Raw genomic sequence first — 9,769 nt, forward strand, 5'->3', positions numbered from 1 at the left:
CGCACACTTCAAACCCATGCTCTTCAAGGGTCAACTTACATCAAGAAGGAAAACCTGCCATGGTCTCCTGAGCATCAGCATTGGTTACTCAGAGCACCCCGTCGCCCAGCAGTCTTCCTTCTTCAGGTATCAAGTGCTTGGCAGATGTGTAATGGCTACCAGTCCTGGTCTTGTTCTTTACCGGGAGAGAGGGAAGAGAAGAGCAAGCAGGTCCTCTGAAGGGATGCAAAGAGGATTCATATGTTGGGACACTGGAATGTTGAAGGCTATCATTCTGTCTGCAGGGATGTTCCAGCGTGGAGCTTAGGGAGTTTCACCCTGGAAAAGGAAGTCTGGATTCCATGGGTGCCCCAGGAAAGGCATCTCCACTCAGGTTACCTCTCCTCCCAGCACCCACCCCCACCACGTCTGCTCTCCAGCACTTGCCAATAGCAAAGGCCTGAATACCCACACAGACCTAGGGGTCTTGCAGGCACTTGGCACCTCTCTTCCCATGGGCTCTCTCAACACTGAGGCAGTCTGGTCTGTCAGTGGGTCCCAAACTTGTAGACAGGAGCACAGTGAGATACGCAGAGCTATTCCATGAAAAAAGTATTCTGCTCCCAAGTAAATCGGGGACAATGGGTTAAAGTCAATGTTTTGTTATAGGAGGACTTCTCAGTATATACAGTAAGTGTACAGTATAATCTCTGGGTCAAGGGAGAGGTTTATAAACGTGTGATTGTCAGCCTTATGTGATCGTTGTGGTGGGGGTGGTGTATGTGACATTTACACCTAACATCTCTCAGACAGCTTTGTGGAACACCAGTTTGGAAAGCACTGACCTAGTTATTCTTTTCACCATTATAGGAACTGAGAATGTCTGAATTAGTGGAACAAAACTAGCTCCCACATCACTTGACTCACAATTAATTGCCCTTTCCTCCACACCGCACAGCCTCTGTGGTAGTGGGTCAGCATCGCCATTAAACATTAGGAAGTTGAAGCTTCAGATCCCATGGCTAGATATTGCGGGCACAGTAGAACTACTACCCGGTACCCATTCACCCTCTTTCTAAGCGAGGACTTGGTGACTTCTCTCTAGGAAGGGCCCAGCCAGAGAATTTGTTTCTCCAAGGTCAGTGCAAGTAATTGTGTCGGTATCTTCTATGTCCAATTGAAGATCCAAGCATTTTCACTAAAACAGTCTCTGTTGCTTCCAACATTTGCCATTGCAAAGTGTATTATTCTACACACAAGAGTTTGAAAATTGACACTTCACTTTTACAAAGCTGACAACCCAGTACAACTTCTTTCAAACGTCAAAGCTCACCTACTCAGAAGGGGTGAACAACAGGGACCATCAGTCCCACTTGAGAGGTCAGGTATGTAAGATAAATGACAGGAAGTGGTTGTCTTAAGATTTGTTGGACAAGATGCAGGGACAGAACTGAAGTTTCCTGGTTCTTAGTTCAGCTACAAGAGCACCAGGAATTCTTGTCCATGCACGTTGGGGACATTCAAGTGTCCCCAACGTGCATGGAGCAAGATAAAGGACTCAGGGTTCCTGGCTGACTCCTTATTACCCATTCTTCGCCTTCTGCTCTCTGAGACAGTCAGTCCAGGCTCCGTTCCACCACCATCCTGACCACTCATCAGCCCTCACTGTCTCTGAAGAAGGAAAAGGAGAGACCAGGGCACTGACATTGTAGCAAGTACCATCACTCTCAACTAAATCATGATCTCTTACCTGTCTCCCCAGGTGCCAGGAATCCCTTCTTAAGGATAGTCTGTTACCAGAAGGAACCCCATTTTCTCTCTGGCTAATCCTTTAGAGTTAACCAGGGTACTGTGCCCTCCAAAATCATTTCTTGTCCTGTACACAGTCTGGGACCTGGAAATAGTCTGTCCTCTAACTGTTCTCAGGCACAAAGTCTGAGACCTGCAGAAGAGTAATAGGAAAAGCTGTGTCATTTTGCATTCCCATCAGCAATGACTGAGAGTTCCTCTTGCTGCACATCCTTGTCAGCATTTGTTGTCAGTGTTTTTGGATTTTCACTATTCTGATACTTATATAGTGGTATCTTGTTGCTCTAATTTACAATCCTCTGATGACATGTCGAGCATCTTTTGATTCCCCCTCCCCCATCTTCATACATTGTTTGGTTAAGTATCTTTTCATGCCTTTTGGCTCTTTCTTAATTGTTTATTTTCTTATTGTTGAATTTTAAGGATTATTTGTGTAAGTTACATAAAAGTTCTTTATCAGATATGTATTTGGCAAATGTTTTCTTTTAGTTGTGGCTTGTCTTCCCATTCTTTTGATAGTGTCTTCTGCAGAGCAAAAGTTTTAAATTTTAATGAAGCCCAACTTCATTCCTGAAGCATGCCTTTAGTGTTGTATCTATAAAGTTATCACCAAACCCAAGGTCATCTAGGTTTTCTCCTAAGTTTTATATTCTAGGAGTTATATCATTTTGTTTTACATGTAGGTCTGGAATCCATTTTGAGTTATTTTTGTAATGAGTGTAAAATCTGCATGTAGATTGCTTTGTGTGTAGGGGGGGTAGCCAGTGATTATATCATCATTTGTTAAAAAGACTATCTTTCCTCTATTTTATTGCCTTTGCTCCTTGGTCAGTGTCAGTTGCCCATATCAAGTGGGTCTATTTCTTGGCTCACTGTTCTGTTTTATTGATCTGTTTGTCTGTTCTTTCACTAGTGCCACACTGTCTTGATTATTGTAGCTTTAGAGTAAATCAGTGTCAGGGAATATCACCCCTCTGACTTTTTTCTTCTTCAGTATTGTGTTGGCTATTCTGGGTTTTGGCCTCTCTGTATATATTTTAAAATCAATTTGTATGATGTTGAAGATAGGTGGTGAGTGGGGATATTATTGCCTTATTCCTTATCTTAATGGGAAATCTGGCTTATCACAATTAAGTGTGATATTAGTTGCAGACTTTGTGTAGATTTTTTTAAATCAACTTAAGGAAATTATCCTCTATTCCTAGTTTGCAGAGAGTTTTTATCGTAAATGCATGTTGGATCTTCTCAAATGCTTTTTCGCATCTATTGATGTGATCATGTGATTTTTATTCTTTAGCCTGTTGACATGATGGATTGCATTAACTTATTTCTTATATTGAACCAGCCTTGCATCTCTGGACTAAATCCCAGTGTGTAATTCTTATTATATGTTGTTGGATTTGATTTGTTAATATCCCTAATCTCTGTCTGTTGCACCATGGATTATTTTAACTAAAAACAATATCTATGTTGCAGTTTTAGAAGATATTCAGTGTCCTCTATTCTAGTGTACTGGAAGTTTGACAGGTGGGGAGTGTAGTAGACATTTATTGATTGCATCTTAGCCTCCGTATTTTGACTCCTCCTTCCTAACAACTCTGATTCAATTGGGAGACCTCTGAGGTTCCCAATCCTGGTTTCTGTGAGGGAGAATGTGACCTAAACCAAGTTAAAAAGAGGAGGTTCTACCTGCTTGGCTAGAAGATGGCTCAGGGTTAGGCATATGACCTTAAGCCGGTCCCATCATGACTTGTTGGAAATGATAGAACAAATCCAGCTCTTGCTGGATATTACACGGAACCCAGTAGATGTTGACAGGCTTCTTGAACAGGAGAGATATAAGCTTTAGGATGAAGGCAACACCATAGAAGACAGAGCAGAGTGATAAATATGCAGGTTTTGGTGACACTGTTGAGCTGTAAGATCAAACCATTCCCCTGATACCTAGAATTGTCCTGGACTTTCCAGCTGCATGAATCTATACATTTCTCTTTATTGTTTGAGCCAGTGTGAATTGGGGTTTCTGTTCATTGTAACTGGAAGAGTCTTAATACATAAAGCAATAACTGATTTATGACCATACATTAGGAGACTAACAATCATTTTATACATACCTATTTAACAAGAGATTTATTGTTTTTAGTTAAAATAATCCATGGTGCAATAAGAATGTTCTAAATATTAGCTATTTGAAAAATCATAGCTACTTGATGGATTATTCATGTCTCTCCAAACATTCTCCTTTTTATCATAGCGCAATATTAATGAGTTTAATCATGGAGTTGTGTTGCGTTCAGAGGTGGCAGGAGTTTGGTGTCAGTCTTAGAAGTGTGTTTATTGAAGTGATCTTTGTGGGACCATGACTACTAGTTGGATGGATTTTAGAGACATGTGCATTGAAGTGAAATGTTATTGATGTGTTAAACAGGTTTAGAACTGATTCTGGCCTTTACTAGTTATTAAACTGTAGTTGTTAAACCGAAGCAGGTAACATTTTTATTATCATGTGTAATAAGCTTTCCAGCCTCTGAAATGTAAATTTTGTTAATGTAAACTATACTTGTTGCTCCATTCTTAAAATCCTTCAGTTTTTTTCCCCATGGCTGTCTGCATAAAATCTAAAATACAGTCAACAATAATATCCCAAATAAAATCTACAAGACCGGCTATGTTCAGCACACCCCAAGCCCCTAGTCCCCTTTGTAACTTTGACACAGCTCTCCTGCTCAGTCATGATTCTGTGCCCCCGACAGCTTTTCCAGTCCTCAGCACGTGGCCCTGGAAACTTCCCAGGACTTAGAGAGGCTGACATCATTTTTTTTTTTAATGAATTGAAGTTTATATAGTCTTACATGACTATCTGAAAATTGTAAGAATTCTAAATTGCTCAAATACAATAAAATGTTTTTTCTTTAAAAATATTTAAAAGTTTTCATTACAGAAATTATCAAACACACATAAAATATAAAATAATAATACAACGAACCTCTGTGTAGTCTTCAACAGTTATCAACATTTTGCCTATCTTGTTTCATTTATCCTCTCCAGTTTTTTTTAATTTTGTTTGTTTTGGGGGGGGGGGTTCTTGTTTGTTTTGAGGTGTTTTAAAGCAAATCTCAGACATTATAACATTTCATGAATTATTAGTTCCATTTAAAAGAAATAAATAAATCTTGACACTCTTGCCCTAACCCGTCTTTATGAAAGAATTCCCAGTCAGCAGAAGCCTTCGCTTCTGCCAGAGGCAAGGCTGATTGAGGACATGGGAGCTGCTTTTCCTCCCTCAGAGGGCAACTAGTGCTTAACTGGCAGCTTCTCAAGATAGCTTTGTAAGAGGACCCTCTTGGTCTTCTCCCTGGGGTATCCACTTAGGAGAACAACAGGCAACCCAAATGCCTCATAATGAGAGTGGTCCAGAAGGGATACTGGATGCCTGTAATCATCACCAGAGTAACTTATTAATAAGTTGAAACTACATTTTCAACTACTAATTTTTAACAAGCCCCAGAGTGATTCACTCATTAAGAGTTCAGTGGCAACAGTTACTTGTTGGTTTCCTTGAAGTCATTAAAGAACAAAATAATCATAATAATTACTCTCTAATGTATTTATATAGGACATTTTCCCAGGAGCTCAAAGTGCCCTCATTTACGTACTTTCCTTGGTTTTCATCTTTTATTCCCCTTAAAATAATATGTAAATGAATACAAAAAACATTAGAATTTGTTACAATTCACTTTCCTCTAAGCATTCCTGCTTGATTAAATTTCTTTTCAATTAACATTTAACTATCACATTTTTGTAACTGTGAACATGAAAAATGAAGTGGGAATTTGATATTCCTATCCTGTTTTCTTCCCCATTTGGTACCATACTTCCTCTTAATGAGGAATTTTCTCTCCTTTTCCTTGGTGTCCATTCTTCCTTTGATCCTCTCTCTGGACTTAATTAAAAGTAGTTAGTTTGCATACTTGCTAATATGATTTTTCTTATGTATCTTTCATCTTTCTTTTTGAAATTTGTATCTTATGATTTTATATTCCATTTTTTCTCTATCAGCCTTGCCAGGGATGGGTTTCTCTTATTATTAATCTTCCCAACAAACTAACTTGCAGTTTTGTTGTTGTTCCATATTTTACTGGTTTTTCCTTTATATCTTTTTTTTCTTTTTGTATCTCATCATAATACCTGCAGTATATGCATGATTGTTTTCTTATAATTTTAAATCATGAAACAATAAAGTGTACACAGAAAAATGAAATATAATAATACAATGAACACCTGTGTGCCTTCTACCGAACTTAGTAAGTAAAACATAACAAGTATGACTGAAGATCACTTGTTCCACTTCTCATGCTTACTGCTCTTCCTCCAACCCCAGTGACAACCACTACTTTGAGTTTTGTGTTCATTGTGTCTTTTGTAGTTCAGAGTAGTGACCCAGGAGATTGACTGCCTGCATTCATAATCCAGCTCCACTTCTTAATTGTGGCCTGGAGCAATTTATTTATCTCTTCATTTTTCAGTTTTCTATTTTGTACAATAAAAGTTAAAAAAAAACAAAGCCCACCTTGTGAGGTTCTTGGTGAAATTAGTTAACTATAAATACCTAGAAGATCCTTGGTTATATTGAAGCAGTATGTATGTGTATGCATGTATCAATAAATGGTATATACCACTGTTTTGCATGTTTAGTTTTTTATATAAATATTTTCAAGCCATTGGACTTTTTGAATTATTTTGTTCATTTTGATATTAGATTTTTGAGACTTATCCATGTATCATCTTGTAGTTCTAGTTCTTTCATTTTAACTACTGTACAAAATACAAATGACAAGGCAAAATAAAGTAGATACAATAGAAATAAATAAAATCACAAACTTTCAAAGTATCAATAAGCTTGAAAATCTAAGCCAGTGACTGTTACATGTATCCTTATTAGCCTTTTGCATAGGAGTGTTTATTAAGGTAATCCTGCTTTTCTTCTACTGACGTATTTTGGGTTGTGTAGGGCAAATAAATTTTCTAAAAAGTTTTTAGGTCTTTAGATCAAGAGGAACCACATTCAGTCCTGATGTAGACAATTACAGGATCCTGACTGAGCCTCTTACAGGATTAGATGAGAGTTTGGGGATGTCTTAAGGGAATGGAAGGGTATATCTTCTATAGAACATAAGTGAATATTTGTAACCAGGAGAGAAACTATCCTGGTAGGTTTTATTTCGTCGATAATTCTCCATTCCTTTCTCACCTCGTCATGGTTCATTTGATGGCAGAAGCTTCCCCAACACCTTCACAGTGGGCTTGACCTAGTGACTTGTTTTAGCCAGTGCACTAAATGCAGAGATGACATTGTTTCAGTTCTGAGCTGGGGCCTTTAGAAACATTATGTATGTCTTCTCAGCCCTGTTGCACATCTGCTTCTAGTCCAGGATGCGAGACACGTGGACAGTCCTGAAAACCTGCAGTCTGAGGCAGAGCTAGTAGCTCAGGTGACTTGCAGACTTGAGAAAAATAAATATTTGTGATCATAAGCCACTGAGATTTGGGGATGATTTCTTATGCAGCTGTAGAACAAAATCCTAACAAAGAAAGGAAAAATCACAGACTCATTGTACAAGTCTAATATAACCATGATCCAAGTACCATATAAGGAGAGTGCAAAACAAATTTCACTTCATTCATGAGCATGTAGGCAAAAATCCTATATTAAAGAATTAGCTAACAAAATATAACATGTATTATAACATAATCCATTGCGTTTAAGTGCACCTTGTCCCAGGAATTCATGGAGGTTTAAAATCAGAAAATGTTTCAATGTAACCTACCCCATTAATGGACTAAATGGGAAATACCATATGATGATATCTTTACACAGAGAAAGCTTTTTGACAAATTTCATGAACTAGTTATGAGTTTAAAATTTTTTTTTCAGACTACGAGGAATTAAAGTAAACATCCTCCCCAATAAATGCTAAATGCCTAAAAACTATAGTAAGATCATAATTAATGAGAGACTTTCCTTTAAATTTCCTTTCTTTCTTTTAAGGTCAGGAAAAATTAAGAAAATACACTAAAACCTCTAATCTCTACATATTAGTAGAGATTCTGGCTATTGCAACTAGGTAAGAAAATCAACAGTTGAAAGATTGGAAAGTAAGATACAAACTTTTATTTCTTTGCAGATATTATTATGACTGACATTTTAAAAAACCAAAAGATTCCCCAGCCCCGGAAGCTGGCGATGGCACAGAACATGCTGTGCTCTCTGTACCAGCTGGTCAACCCACGACTCCATGTCTTTCACATCAACTTCTTCATTTGGCAGGTGCAGCCCAGCCTGGCTCAGCCTGAAGACACTGTGCAGTTCTGGGTCCCCATGGAGATGACCAGAATGGACCTCAGGAATTATCTTCAGCGCATTTACCACATGCCCTTGGCCACAATACAGGTGAGTATACAACATGGTTCCAGCAGGAAGAGGGATTACAGAAGCTTCAGGATGAAAAATCAGACAACAAGGTGGCCTGTGTGCAGCTGGTACATGGACAGACTTTCACGTTCACAGATCTGTTTCCTGAGAAAAAGAGCCCTGAATGCAGTTCCAAGGATGATGACATCCAGGACTAGCTCCTGAAGAACCAGCAGTGGAGGCACAGCCACAACCCCAGGCGCGGGGGCATCCCCAGCTGGTTTGGCCTGTGACATGTGACAGTTCAAATAAAAGTGCTGCTTGTGGGGGAAAAAGATCCAAAAGATTTGACATGCGAATTATTCAGACTGAAAAAAAAATCAATTAAGTGTTCAGGAACAAGATCAACTGAAAAATCAGTTGGTTCCACTACATCATTATCAACTAGAAAATATAAGAAAATAAGGTACCATTAACAATAGCAAATAAACAGCTCAACCACAATTAAAACAACATCTAGGAATTTACCTGAGAAAAAAGACACAAGGCCGTTAAAGGGAAAATTTTAACCCTGCAAATCATATAAAGGAAAGCATAAATAATTATAGTGATGTAACATGTCCTCAAATGGGATGACTTCACACATAAAAGTATCAATTCTCACCCCCCAAATTATCTGTAAATGCAGTGAATACTAGTAAAAATGTTAGCAATATTTTTCAAGGAATGCTATAAACATTCTACAGTTTTTAACAGAGGAATAAAAATATCTACAAAAAGCCACAGCAATTTTGAAATAGATTCACAAAAAGCAAGAACAGTTGCCCTACCTTATTTTAAGACATTTACAAAGCTGGGGTAGTAAAAATAGAATGTTCTTGTGTAACAACAGACAGGCAAACGATGGAGAGATATAGAGAACATGAATCTACTACCGGGAGCATGAATCCACACCAGGTTGCATTATAATAAAATTTCCAAAGCCAAAGGTAGAGAATCTTGAAAACTGAAAGAAGAAACAGACTCGTCATGTACAAATAAACTTAAGTAAAATTAACAGAAAATTAACAGCCTTTTCCTCATCAGAAACCATCAAGGCAAGAAGAAAGTGGATGATACAGTTTAAATTCTGAAAGGAAAATAAGTCACTGTCAGCTAAGAATTCTACACCCAGCAAAACTATCCTTCAAAATGAAGGAGAAATTAAGACATTGTCATATAAACAAAAGCTGAGGGAGTTTATAGCTAATAGGACTGTGCTACAAGAAATGCTAATGGCAATCCTTCAAGCTGAAAGAGTGGACACCAAACAGTAACTCAAAGCCGTATGAAGAAAAACAGTAAAGATAATTATACAGGTAAATATAAAAGCCAGTCCTATTGTATATTTTGTAATTCTTTTTTTCCGTGTATGATTTAAAAGCCAAATGCATGAAATAATGGTTATACATCTATGTCAATGGGCACACAATTATAAAGCTGTAATTTGTAATAATAACAACATAAAGGGATGAAAGAGTATATAGGAACAAAGTTTTGTATACTGTTGAAACTAAGTTGGTACTAATT

General features: G+C 37.8%; 1 pseudogene; it reads left to right on the plus strand.

Moving 5' to 3' along the window:
• Positions 1 to 7,980: 7,980 nt before the first annotated feature.
• LOC135319193 (large ribosomal subunit protein uL23m-like) lies at positions 7,981 to 8,493 on the plus strand (annotated as a pseudogene).
• Positions 8,494 to 9,769: the final 1,276 nt, after the last annotated feature.

Source organism: Camelus dromedarius, chromosome 24 (genome assembly GCF_036321535.1).
Source record: "Camelus dromedarius isolate mCamDro1 chromosome 24, mCamDro1.pat, whole genome shotgun sequence".
Taxonomy (NCBI): domain Eukaryota; kingdom Metazoa; phylum Chordata; class Mammalia; order Artiodactyla; family Camelidae; genus Camelus; species Camelus dromedarius.